The sequence below is a fragment of the Pseudonaja textilis genome, chromosome 7, assembly GCF_049901715.1.
Source record: "Pseudonaja textilis isolate UNSWEBS1 chromosome 7, rPseTex1.2, whole genome shotgun sequence".
Lineage (NCBI taxonomy): Eukaryota > Metazoa > Chordata > Lepidosauria > Squamata > Elapidae > Pseudonaja > Pseudonaja textilis.
The window spans coordinates 55,572,532-55,587,534 of record NC_141996.1 but is presented as its reverse complement, the minus strand read 5'-3'; positions in this window follow the sequence as shown (position 1 = coordinate 55,587,534).

The following is a 15,003-nucleotide window of genomic DNA, read 5'->3' as shown; positions in this document are numbered from 1 at the left end:
ATGTTTGGTTTTAATTTGTTTTGGCCATGTCATGCAGGGGAATTCATTGAAGACAGCAATTATACTTGGAAGAGTTGGCAGTAAAAGGAAACCAGGCCATCAAAGAACATGGTAGCTGGACACCATCAAAGCTGACACCAACCAGAGAGTAGAACAACTCAAAGAAGTAGTGCAAGATTAGAAGACATAGAGAGACTTGACTCATAGAATTGCCAAGAGTTGGACACAACTGAATGGACAACATTATCATCGGATATTTAGTTTTTATACTTGTTCACTGTAAGGAAAATTTTAAACCAAGCTCATATTTTAAAGCTGCTGAATAGAATCAACCATTTCATTACTTTGTGCCAGACCTAATCACTATCAAGTGGGACTTAAGAGCATTGTATTTGTCCACTTTAAGATGAATAAGTAGGGATACTTGTGACATAATGGTACTTGCTTTAACATCTAACTTACTTCTGCCCTTCACTTTCTTCATGGATTCATTCACAATTTTTTATTCTTTTATACCATTGTAATCACAATAATCTTTCCATTTTCTTCCCTTATTTAATCTATTTTTTTTTATTATCAAGCTTTTTCCTCCTACTTTTGTAACATAATCCATAAATGGACTTCAATATTTAATGAAAGACTGTGTAGATTTCTCTGTCCCTAGACATGTCAGTTTTGCCATCTTTACCAAGTCTATAATTTGAAATATCCTGTCTTCAACATCTGTAGCTTCTTTACCATATTTTAGCATTTCTGTGCACAGAATACTCTTGCCACAGTGATCATATACTACAGAGAGACACCATGCTTTTCATTCCATTCTTCTTCTATAAACCCAAATAAATATAGTTTTGCTTTCATCTGAAAAGGAATTTCTATTATTTTTACCTATATCCTGTGGATCACCATTCAAATTTTTAGCCATCTCGCAAGCCTACTACATAATCTTTTCTGCTTTTTCAACACTGAAGCATTCCAATACACTTCTAATAATTTCATGTGTCAGGTGCCATCTATAGATTACTTTATACAAAAAATTCTCTTAACTATTGTACTTAGTAATAGAGTCTAGAATCACTTAGAAGTGAGATGAGCAGCTGTAAAATTGGCAAATAAATAAAATCGTCCCATACATTTAAAAAAGGCAAAATGAGACATTCAGACCTAGTCTTGGAATTTGGAAAAGCAGATGCCCAGCACTCTATTAAGAACTAGGTTTGGTGAAATGTGATTAGTTAAAAAAAATCAGTGTATTAAAAAAAGGACTACTATCTGTGAAATCCTTATATAAAATAGTATTTTAGAATCAAGATTTGTTGACTGCTGCCAGGAGTGTCTGTTTCACAAGCCTCTCTTCCCCTTCCACACCCAATATGAGCTCTCTGGAATGCAGGGAGGGGATAAAGTACTCCAGTGACTCATTAGAGGCTGCCATATAATTATTAGTAATTAAAATAAACCCTGTACTGTTGCTTATATCCCTTTGCATGTTGGCTTATATGAGGTAGATCCTTGAAGCAAGACTAACATAAATTTCCAAAGTGTCATTGTAATCAGATTAAACAAAACAAAGCAGTATAATCCTGATGATGGAAAGCAAACTATCTTGAATGAACACATCTAAATCTGAGATATTAGTAAAAGTATTACATTTGTAAAATGAATGGAATTTCAAAAATTGTTGGAAAGACGGGCAATTAAATGCAGGACTGTCTGATTCCATCATTAGGAAGGTAGCATTCTGCCATCCTAAAATGTTCGTTTTTCACCCAACATTAATGATAGGTAAAGAAAATACAAATAAACAGCAAATTACATGCTAGGACTAGTAGCAGGAATGTTTCTAAACTGTTTCTGCTGCCAACAAGAAATCCTTGGTTAACTTTTTAAACTATTCAGCTTAACATCAGCTTTCCAGCTAATAAACTAAGTTGTACGGTGAAAACAATCAAGTGATAAGATTTTATTTATGAAGCTGATTTGCTTTGAATCACCCCCATTACTCCATTTGGGTTAATAGTGCCTAAAAGATTCAAAGCAACACTTTTGGAGATCTATTTGGAAATTATGGGAATTCAGTTTGGGACTTCTTACAGAAGATAGGTAGTTCTTAACTTACAAAGTTCATTTAGTACTATTCAAAGTTACAGCACCACTAAAGAGTGACATATGATCATTTTTCACACTTATAACCCCTGCAGCATTCCCATAGTCATGTGATCCAAATTCAGATGCTTGGCATCTGACTCATATTTATGATGGGTACAGTATCCTGAGGTCATGTGATCACCTTTTGTGATCTTCTTATAAGCAAGTCAGTGGGGAAGCCAGATTTACTTAACAACCATGTTATTAACTTAACAACTCAGCAATTCACTTGTGTCAAGAAAGATTGTAAACTGTGGCAAAACTCACTTAAGAAATGTCTCATTTAGCAACACAAATCCTGGGCTCAATTGTGTTCATGGGTCAAGGATTATCAATATACTCAACCATCCAAACTATGACCTCTCCATCACTCAAATCAGGTTGCTACAGGATGCCTGGAGAGGACTGTCTGTTTAATTTAATATTTTTTAACTGTGAAAACAGACCTGATTCTTTAGTGCCGACCCTCCATTTTCCTATCTAGTTATTTTGAAGGGATCACATGTGCCTATTTAGATCTTGAAGTGATAAAGGCTGTGGACTCTATAGATAGAATAAACTGATTGTGAGCTTCCAAATGCGATAGCATATATGTTTCAAAATCGTATCCAAGTCTAGTTTGGCTCCCATCTTCATCTGAACACAAATGATTCAGAAATTCAAATCAATAATTTGACATCAGATAATTTTGACTACATGTGTATGTATATATACTATATGTGTGTATGTATATTTTTTCAGTGCAATCACTAAATGAACTGTAGTAAGTCAAGGACTACCTGTATATAGTCAAAATTATTTGATATCAAATTACATGGCAATAAATGATATTAGATTCCATAAGCTAAAGAAACATGCATAGGAATTACCTAGACCTATATTTGAAAAAGGCGTCTAGATCTTCCTCTTTTTGAGCTTTGTTCTTTTTTAATTAAATGTTACAACACAGACAGTTAGACAATCCTATAAATAATCTGGTCCTGTGGCTTACAGGGACTAATACTGATAATCAGCATCCAGAAGACTCCAAACCAGTACAACTGTGGATTAATAGTGTTTCAGGAATGCACCATTCTGGACCAACTGAAAATTTGGGATAGTTTTAAATGTCAACATTATTACAGTGCATTGCAGTAAATAGTTAGGAGGTTATAAGGCATGAGCAACTGTGTCCTGTTGATCCACAAATGGATACCATTGGTGCACAAAAGTTTTGTGCAAAAACTCTTTTCCAGCAGGAACTGTGAGCCCAAAGATATTTCCAAATAGAGCACCAGTTTGGTCCAGGGAAGTCCATTGATCCAGAATGAAGGATGGAAAATTCCTAGAACAAAGGGACAACCAAATCCCACAACCATTCAATCTAGCTTGTGTTAAATCATAGCCTGTTCTTTCCCACCTAGATATTGAGAAATAACTTTAATAGCATAATTTGTTTGGCCCTGGTTGACATGTATAGCTGGATAACATTAGCATATTAATATCACCTACTTCCTGCAATTGCTATCCATCAATGCCATCCCCTAATAGCTTTATACAGATGCTGAGTAGGAGCTAGAAGAAGATAGACCTGAAAGCAGGTTTGATCTTATCACTATGGACAACAACTGGAATTTGTCCAGAAAGAAAAAGAACTATTGCAACATTGTGTTTTCCACATCTAACCCCTGAAACCAATCCAGAAAGATACTGTGATTGACGACATTAAAAATTGCTGGGAGATCAAGAAGGGCTAACATGGGTGTACCATCCACATCCCAATCCCACCAAAGATCAGATACAAGTATGATCAATGCCATCTTAGTATTGTCTCTCAATTTAAAACCAAAATGAAAAGGATCCAAATGAATCATTTCCTCCAGGATTCTCTGCAGTTGCAACCTGATTACATTCTCAACAATCTCCCCTAAAAAGACAGAAGATGAAGAGAGCCTCCAGTGAAACCATTCATTCTCTCAAGGATGCGCTCATACATTCTCTCTCAGGAAGTCTTCACCAATCAGAAGGAAAGACTCTATCTACTGCCTCAGGAGCAGCAGACTTCAACTCTTCCCAGATAATCATGCTAAATTGCGCTTCACTCAACTCCTCAGGACATATGTAGAATCAGACTCAAAGTAGATCCAAACAATTTAATCTAATAGATGCTTAGAATTGTTTTCACAGTAGTTCCTTAGATGTTCTTTCAAGTCATTCTTTCTCTGTGTTATCTTAAACTGATAAGTGGATATTTAAAATTCCATTGGATTTAAACAGGAAAGCAATTTCCAATTGAGTGTTAAAAATAAAACTTCCTAACAATAAGAACAGTGAAGACTGTTTCAATCATTCATAAAAGTACTGGGCTCCTTTTCACTGTATGCATCTGAGTAGATGGTAGACAGCTAATATTCAGAGATATTTTTCCAATCCCATGAGTCTATCTCAAAGATTTTCTGGCTTAATCTGTGAGCAATTGTTAACTCAGTACTGTTAGTTTATTAAATGCAAACAGTGATTTACTATCTTCCATAAAACAAATGAATCACAGGAATAAGGTGGGGTGGGATGAAATTTTCCAAGAATACTTTGAGAGAAATTAAATAAGTACAAAAATGAAAACAAATCCATATATTTATTTTTGTTCTGTTCTTATACATTTTGTTATGTTCTTATTCACTCTTTCACATGCATGGATCCTAAAAATCCCAGTCATTCTCTTTTCTACATTATTGAAATATATTTTGGTTTAAGTAGACAGTGCCTTATAGAATTTCTATAAACATTTTGAAGGAAAGGTTGTTAAAATTTTAGATCATGTGGATGTTACACGCTATTTCATTTGAAATTCACGAAGTAAAATTAAAATTCTTGGGAAATAATGCACAAAACGTTTCTTCTCACATTGATCCTATGAAGAATTGATACTGCTCACACACTTAGATTATAATCCTGCACATTGATCTAAAAGAACATGTATTATATAGTGGTCAAAGAACTGGACTAGAATGAAGCAATTCTAAGACAAGACTTGGCTCAGCTATGGAGTCAACCCTCAGTTGAGCTAATGTGGGCTCCTCTTAACATACCTACTGTCCCTGTCCTATTGTTTCTTTTATTTTTTCTTATATGTATCCATTTAATGTATTCATAACTATGTTTATTCTTATACCTATTATCTTGTAAGCGATTGACAAATCAAATTAAATAAATAAAATAAAATAAATAAAAATTCTACTGCTGCATTGAATCAGTGTTATGAGGACACTATGAGACTCCCAGTGTTTGCTGTCTTGAGCTTTCAAAAGTAAGGCAAAAATAATATAAGGCAACTGCAATAAATCAATAAACAACAATTTCTACCTAATGCAGTACATGTGTATAAATATGCATACAACTGATTTTGCTGTGAAATAAGGTCTAGGACCATGCTACAATTTATGAACCTCAGTTTGGAGTAGCATTGTGCAATCCTCTTTTCAGAGCAATTTAGCTTCGTGATAACTCCAGAGGAGCCTCTGGAAATGATCAAAAATATTTTCAAAGGTGGAATCACAATTAATTGAAAGTTTTTAAAAGTGCAGATTTAATCACCATGAATTTTTTTCTCTTGTTCTCTTTTCATACAAATATCAGAACCTCAAGAGAGCAATATTAAACCAAATAACCTATAAGCTTATACCAGAAAATTCAGATGAGATCAGAACATGTAAAGTTACTTTGTAGCCACTTTTCAAAAATAATAAATATTATTTATAATAGGAAAGTTTTTCCTCTATGTATATAAAAATTCTGAAATTTGGTTTTGGGAATTTTTTTTTTACTTTTTTCTGTCACTATAGTAGATGTTGTGTTGGAAGGGCAGATAGAGAGGGCAAAGAAAAAGATCTGAAGAAGAAAATATTTTGTTTTGTTTGACAAAATACGGTGGCTGTTGACATGGAGCAGAATAGCCAGAGTGATTGTCCTCTATTGAAGACAATCCATTGAGGACAATCACTCTGGCTGTTCTGCTCCAAAGTACATGTCAACAGCTCCTTCCCTTGAAGATCCCTTTCTTCATTTCTTCTTCATACCCTTTTCTCTGCCCTCTTTGTCTGCTCTTACAACTTCACTAGAGAAGGCTACGATGCCAGAAGCTGAAATTTCAACTGTGTGGTGAACATCAAGTTGTCTTAAAATTACAACATATTAAATCCACAGTAATTGTATAGCTGTTTTTTCTCCTGTGGGAAAAATGCATCTACAAAATGTCACCTAACAGATTAGTAACTATGTACAAAATGATATAAAATGTTATTTTGACAACTTATTCCAATATTTTACCCAACTGATTAATAAAAACACATTTAGATTGGCAAGGAAAACTGCAATGTCGTTGCCTGAACACAATAACACCTTACAGAAGAAAAACTACATCAGTCAATGCAATTTCTTTGATAAAAAATAATTTCTGTATGGATCTTATGAATTTCTACAGCTTAGCAGGTATTTGTCTCCCTGATGTTTGATAAAATCTCTTGAACAACTGTAGCAGAACATGATACCAGAACTATAGGACCACAACATAGTCATACAACAAAATGGTACCCACCAGTCCCAAGATGCAATTCATACCCTGATTTGCCAATACAGTTCAATTTGACATTTTTCTTCATCTGCTACAAAGAAGTGGATCTTGCATGAAACTTCAGAGTACATCCAGATTTTGATTCACTTTGATTAGAGAGCCACTGGATTCTGCCAATTTGGCACTTTGCCATAATGTAACGTAGTCTCTGTTCATACTTGTATCTCCTGAACATTCTGGTATAATAAAAAGAGCCATAGCTCTTTAATTTTTAAGTTATAGCATGAATACAATAACAATTGTGTATGTTCATTGCACCTCAGTTCTCAATTCCCCTAATGCTATTTCAGTCATGTAGATGACTCACTCAGGAACTTACACTGCCCATTGTTTATTCATTTATGATGCTGGCCCATCCTAGCAAAGGGCCCAGTGTTATTATTTCAGTTTGTGATGGAGCATTAGCTCTTTGCCTCTAACAGATCTGGAAGGAAATTGGGTGAATCCCCTGAATGCTGTAAGCTTGAGTCATTGAGGGAGGAGCATTCTTCAATAACTCAATACAGCTGGGTGCAGGTACTTATATGGAGGAAAACTGATTTTAATTTAACCTAATACATTCTTCTGGCTATAGTCAGATTGACTATATTTCAAAAATGCCATTAGCTCAATTTTCCTGGAGAGATAGATATGGAGAAGAGAATGAGCCAGAGAAAGGAGCAGCTACGCATTTATTTGTAGGAGTGAGTGAGAAGATACAATCACATACTGTCCCCCATGGCTAAGGTCCTGTTTGTGGTAAAATGTTTGCCCTTTATTATTGATTTTTGCCCTCAGGAGAAGATTTTTAACATATACCAAGGATCTTCAAACTTGGCAAGTTTAAGATTTGTGGACTTCAACTTCTAGAATTCCTGTGTTAACATGACTGGAGGAGGAATTCTGGGAGTTGAAGTCCACAAGTCTTAAAGCTGTCAAGTTTGAAGACCCCTGACATACACTATTAATATTGATAGCCATGGTTAGCGCCTTTTTAATTTGGAATTTTTAATAATTCTTGTTTTAAACTGTTTTTATTATAATATTTATATATAGTTTTTATGAGTGTTTGTACCCTGCCCAGGGTTGCTCTGTGAGGGAGATGGTAAAGGTCCCTGTAGAGTTTACTCTGCTCATTATGGCCAACTTTAGGGGGCAGTGCTCATCTCCGTTTCAAGGGCTATTCAGCCAGCGCTGAAATGAAAGGCATTTTCATGGTCATGTGGCCAACATTTGGTCACAGAGATGTTACCTTCCCACCAAAGTGGTACCTACTTATCTACTTATATTTGCATGCTTTCGAATTGCTAGGTTGGCAGGAGCTCACCCTATTGCTAGAGCTTGGGCCTTGAAGTTGGGCTGCCAGCTTTCCAGTCAACAAGCCATGTTTTAATCGCTGAGCCACTGCACCCAACATGAGGGAGTGGGCAGTTTCTAAATATGATAAATAATAGTGTTCTTCAGGTTTTCAGCCCCCCTGCTTCCTTTAGATCAGGGGTGGGCAATTAATTTCTGTCGGGGGCCACATGGAAAATCAGATCTGCGTTCGACGGCCGAACCAATTTTATAAAAGGCCATTATAAAGGGCCCATTATAAAATGCAGCAAATTATATACAAGAATATTATATATATATATATATATATATATATATATATATATATATATATATATATATATATATATAATATTCTTATATATAATTTGCTGCATTTATAATGGGCCCATCATATATATATATATATATATATATATGTTATATATATATAATATATATATATATATATATATATATATATATATATTATATATAAGAAAAAAGTAACACTACGGCTGCTCCTGCTACTACTTTCTACGCTTTCCAAACGCGAGTCCGAGGAGAGAACAAACAGCAAACCGTGCTCAGGGGCATCCAAGCCCACCTAAAGCTAGGCCGCTGCTGATGGAGCCTTGCCCTGCCTTGGTGCCCCGTTTCCCAGCTCGGCAGTCTTGCTCGGGTGGCACTTTAAAAGCCCTCCTCCTCGCGTATGCGCCCGACGAGCCGCTCACCACGACGGTGGCTCCCAGTACCCGAGCAACTTCCCAGCAACTTGCAGCTTGCTTTTTCCTCTTGGGAGCTCGTGCATGGCCCTGAGCCGAGCGGTGGAGGGGAAGCCCGGAGTGCTACCGGGTTGCCTCCTCCAAGCAGCCCGCCCACCCGCTGGGTGGAACCCTTCCCGCTCCTCGGCAGGAAGATGCTCCCGCCTGCAAACTTTGCCTTTGCAAAGTTTAAGCCTGGAAGTCCCAAAACCCGAGCAACTTCCCAGCAACTTGCAGCTTGCTTTTTCCTCTCGGGCGCTCGCGCCTGGCCCCGAGCCACATGGCGGTCCCAGCAACTTGCGGCTTGCTTTTTCCTCTCAGGCACTCATGCCTGGCCCCGAGCCGCGCGGTGGAGGGGAAGCCCGGAGTGCTACCGTCCACCCGCCGGGCGGAACCCTTCCCGCTCCTCGGCGGGAAGACGCTCCAGCCTGCAAACTTTGCCTTTGCAAAGTTTAAGCCTGGAATCCCTGGAAAAAAGGGGGGGATCAGCGGGGACTCACCTTCGGAGAGGTCGCACTCGAAGGTGATTTCAAATTCCCAGGCGAGGCCTTTGCAAAGTTCTTCTTTTATTTCCTACCCCGAGAGCGCTCCGCACTGTTTTGCAGCTTTGGGGGCCACACGACGCAGGGCAATATGCCAGTCCCAGTGATTTTTTTTCAGGGGCGGGCCAGATTGGACAGACCAACGGGCCGGATGTGGCCCGCGGGCCGTAGTTTGCCCACCCCTGCTTTAGATCTTCATTTTAATTAAGTTAATAGGGAGTAGGGGAATCTTGAATTAAATGCACCCATAGATGCAAAGGACTAAGATATGCTTTATCTTATTTCACCAACAGCCTGTTTTGAAGAAATTAAATCTTGGTGAACTCTGAATTGATTTTAGAAGTACAACCATATCCATTCTAACATGTATTACTCTCACTAATTTAAATACAACAGAAGTGGGATTAAACATTAATACAGGGAACAATGTATAACTTTAGCCTAATTACTGTTTCTCACTTGCAAAGCAATCTTGGGAGGGAACATTTGCAAAGAAGTTGGAAAGGATCATAAGCTTTCTCTATCACTTTCTTTTCCACTCCCCCTACTATGAAAGGAATTCTTTCTGCAATTCCTACAAACATGTTCATCTTGAAAACCTGGGTCTGAAATACTAGGTAAAGGCAGGTCTGTCATGAAAATGAGCTGAGGGGAATTGGCTTCAGTTGGTTTACATTGTTCAAAAAAGAACTCTTAGTCACAATAGATAGTTCACTAAAAATCATTGTGATGCTGTGACAATTGCAGATTTTATGTTAGGAACTATTGAAAAAGGTATTAAAAGTGGAATTTTCAGCATTTGCATTTATGCAATGCTATGATAAAATCAGTGTTAGAGTAACATCTATAGCACTAATTGTTACACTTCTAAAAGCACACAGTATAGTGACATTAAAGGTGAAAAAAAAAGATAACTGTGTATGAATGGAACAACCTTCTTTTTATAGAAAGGAGCAATTAAGCATAGAAGAAAAAACAAACATAAGAAGAAACATCAAAATGAATAGATTTAGACATAATATAGAGAATGAACTCCAGAATGTTTCAGAACTTCAAGTCTAGGAAGATCAATGGGAGACACCCATGACTGGGAAACTAGATTATGCTAGATTATGGTTGGTCACAAAGTCAGCCAGATGTTTAGACTGGACCTGGCATTTTTATCCACCTAATGAGGCCTTCCCATAGATCTGGGATATGCAATTGTTGTTTGATGCTGTTAAAGATCTTGTCAAAGGATGGAAGCGATTCCAAGTAAAGCTACCTTTTGCTTTAGGGTGATTTTTGTCAATGCCAATGATATTCAAGTTATATACCAGATGTTTTGGGACTGCACTCAATGTGCCTATTGATATTGGTACTAACTTTGCTTTCTTTTGCTACAGTTGCTCTACTTCTGTTTGCAGGATTTTACATTTTGCGATTTTCTCCAGTTCTTTTTTGTAACTGGATTATTATTATACTTTGATCCAAAAGAGGTTGTATTTTACTTTTTTTATAAGCCTATTAAAATAGCAGCAAAATATGTAAATTTCTTCCTTAATTTATCTGAGAAGATAATAACAAAAGATATAGAAAACTTTGAAAATTGGCTTGTGAAATAGCTGCATTAACAACTTGAAATAAACTGAAGATTTGTTCAGAGAGAAGAGAACTATTCTCACATTTAAATTATGTTACTTTTTAAAATAGCTTGCTAAAATGTGGAGAAGACATTCAAATGAAATCACTTTCGCAGTTTCCATTTTGAGAGAGGAGTTGTGATATATTAGTTTAGAACAGATTGTAAGGAGTAGTAGGCATGAGATAATAGACCTTACTAAGAATTTGGATGAAATTGATTGATTGATTGATCCATCAGAACAAGGCAGAATAAAACTCATACAGTTGTAGTGGTGGTTATAATTGCATTGGCCCAAATTATGTAGATTGTTAATTGATTTGGGGCATTTATGCTCTACATTGATACAGTCATGAAACATTTGCTCAAAAGCTGTGTTTTGAAAGGTGTCAATGTATCCTACTAAATAGATAGATTCAAATCTTGAGAAGTATATATGATTAAAAGGTTAAAATTTTTATTTAGTAAATGTTAATATACTTGTATCACTATTTCCATATGGCTGAAAAGTTAATGCTGGTTCCCAGATAAACAAACTTTCTATTGCCTTGGAATTTTTCCATCTTTATCTTTAATGGATGAAATGATAACATGCATCGATCTATATAGATCTAGTTCTAGTTGAAAAAATTACTCTGAAATATGCATGCACAGTTTTAAGCAGCCCTTGTTTCATATTTTAAAATTAAATGAGAGTTGGTAGCTTTGTAGGATGTAATTGTTTGGAACAGAGAAAATTCACATTTCCTGAAAGAAATTGATCTTCTGTTGTGAAACCTGGAGAAAAACCCTTGATTTATAGTGAATAAACAATACTAAAATAATGAATTAATAATATGACTTGGTGTAAACCAGCTTCATATTAATTTAATTTATCAGAAATAAACTTACACTACCTTTATATTTGCTGCTATTGCCATTTGACAACAGAAGTATACAAAGGAGAATAATTCTCAATTTCAATTATATCACTTTTTCATTGTCTTTTTTTCTCACCAAGATCAGGTTTTGTTTGGAAACAATGCCCAAACTTGCTGTTAGAATTAAGGACAATTGTCAGATCATCCTAAATAGCCCTTCTGAGGATTAGGATTATGTTCATTAATGAGGGAAATCTTTCATCATGTATGGTTCTTACATAAACAAAAGAAACAAGCTGAGCAGAACCGTCTTCAAAAGAATTCATATGCAAAAGCATACAGGTTTAACTAGTACATAGGTTGCAACATGTGTTCCTGTGAGAAAAACGTTGGCATAGGTGTGAGTTGGAACATTTGATGACGTTCTATTAATAGTCTGAAAAAGCACAGCTAAAATGTATTTTTATAGTTTGTAAAAGCAAAGCAATTTAAATTGTAATTTATGCTGCAATCGTATTTTGAAAAATGATTGGTAACATGTGTGATTCTTTTAAAGCAAGCAGGCATCATAATTAGGGCAACCAAATCTGAACTGCAAAGATATTGGTGACATCCAGTTGGAAGATCTTAATTATTTGCTACCATTCATTGGTTATTGACACTTTTGCAGCTAAAATGTGGTGAAGTGGATGATAAACCAGTAATCTATTCCTGTGTATTTCTTATTTCAGAAACTAGCACATTTCAGTGGCAATGGGACTTCTGGTCAAGACATGGAAAAATAGACATCCCTGAATGAGTGGGGATGGCATTATGGCTGAGATTGCTGATCAGAGGACACACCCTGGCAAGCAAAATCTTTCTGGAGAAAGGAGATATAGTAGGAATAGCTACATGTTACACAGGATACCTGTTCTTTGTAAACAGGCTGAAAGAAATATTTTTTTGCAATCAACTGGTGAGTAATATGGCTGGAAATCAAAGGATTCAATCTAACCCACAACTGTAATGTAGCCTATGTGGACATAAACCTCGGCCAAGATTCATTTCTTAGTCACTTTTTGTAGTACTTTTTTCTGCTTTTTAAATATTAAAAATCCTCAGAACAGCAAGGTTGTTAGCATTTACTGGGAGAATTTCCTTCAATCCTTAACAAATGAAAATGTAAGTGCAAAGTTAAGGACTTAGCAATTTTAAAGGATAAATGGCAAAAATGTTATTTTCGGAAAGTTATAAATGGGCTAATATCCATCTGCCCAACCATTAGCAAGATTTGGTATCAATGGGAAACTACTTTCATTATAAGTAGCATTTATATTCATGTTTGCATTTTGTGTTTACATATTGTTTAAAAATAACTTGCATATTGTTTAAAAATAACTTGCTTTTTCATCAGAAGCATATTTCTGATCCATCTAGATTCTGAAGATCAACCATGAGTTTGATTATATCCATCTAAATCAGGCTTGTCCAACCCGCGGCCCATGGGCCGCATGCGGCCCAGGTCACCTCGTAATGCGGCCCAGTGCCCGCCCCAACCTTTGTGCCAGAGCCAGCGAGGAGGAGGAGGAGAGGCAGGCGTGAGGCGGGGCGAGGCGAGCGCCAGGCCAAGCAGCAACAGAAAAGGCGAGTGCTGTCAGAGCGCCACCTCCTGCTGTTGCCACTGCCGCCACCGCCGCCGCTTCTGACCCCGCTGCCACTTCTGCCCCCACCGTCGCTGCCACTTCTGCCCCTGCCGTCGCTGCTGCTTCTGACCCCGCCGCCACTGTCCCCACCACCACTTCTGCCCCCACCGCCGCCGCTTCTGCCACCGCTGCTGCTTCTGCCCCCACCGCCACCCCTGCCACCACTGCTGCTTCTGCCTTCCAGTCCTGCCTCATCTAGCCGGGCCATTTGCAGGAGGAGAGGTAGGAGCTTGGCGGGCGAGCTTTCCCCCCCCCCCCCGCAAAATTTGGCCGGAAAATAAACCGTGATAAAAAAACCGTGATAAAAATAAATAATTTTTAATAAATAATTAATAATAAATAATAAAAACATCTCACTAACTTCATTTCCAAATAAATTTAATATGTTAACTATGTTTTCTATGGGTTTTTTGGATGATCAGGTATCGTTAACTGTTATTTTATTTTATGTGTGGCCCAAACCAAATTTTCATCTTCTAATGTGGCCCAGGGAAGGTGAAAGGTTGGACACCCCTGATCTAAAGTAATAAGCACATGTATATAGGTACTTCCATGTTCTACTCAGACTGATCTAGATAATTGTGAAGTCTGGTTTCCAGAAGGCAGATACTTTAAGACCACATGCTACAATAAATTGCCAGACTCAGTTAAAGCCTAGAGATTGTGCAAATACATTTTTGTATCTTTTCATATTGTAGGAAGTTAGCACCCACTCCTCTCCTAGAAAAAATGTAATATCCTAGGAAATATTAAAAAGGCAGAATATTTCCCCTATAAAGAGAAGTAGAAACTCAAAAGCAGAAACTCACCTCAGAAGCTGAAGTTCAACCCCACACACCTTTGTCAATGGGTGGGCCATTAAGACCTGGGCCAGAATATTCTACATAACAAAGGCCTCTACCCATCTCACCACCTGGCCTGGGAAGATTGCATCAGCCAGCACTCAAATGAAGCCATGTGGTCCAGCTAAGACCCCCAGTCCTTGGAGTCTGGCAGCCAATGGGGTACATTTCTTACACAGGAACAGGAAATGCTAAGGTGGGGCCCAACGGAGGGTATAAAACAATTGCATTCTCAGCATCTTGCCCTTTTTCCCTTCTTTTCCTTCACTTCTATCTTGAAGCATGTGATTGTCCTTTTCACTTTGGAGCCTTTTCACTTTGGAGCTCCAAGCCATGTGATCCTGTCCACCATTAAACCATCTTTCCAAACAGCCTGCATATTTCCAGTGTCTTTTTCCCCACTTGGAACTGAACCCAGAAGGATATTTCTTCCAACAATATATTTTAGTGTTTATATTTATTCAATAATGCACTGGGAAAGGGTATTAGAAAACAGGGACTGGCAAGTTCAGACATTATGTGACATATTTTACTATTAATCATTATTTTGAAGCTAAAAATTTAGGAACTAGTCATTTGGATTAAAAAAATAGAGGGAGTTTTGAGAACATTGTCTTCTAAGGTTATAAAATTAGGATG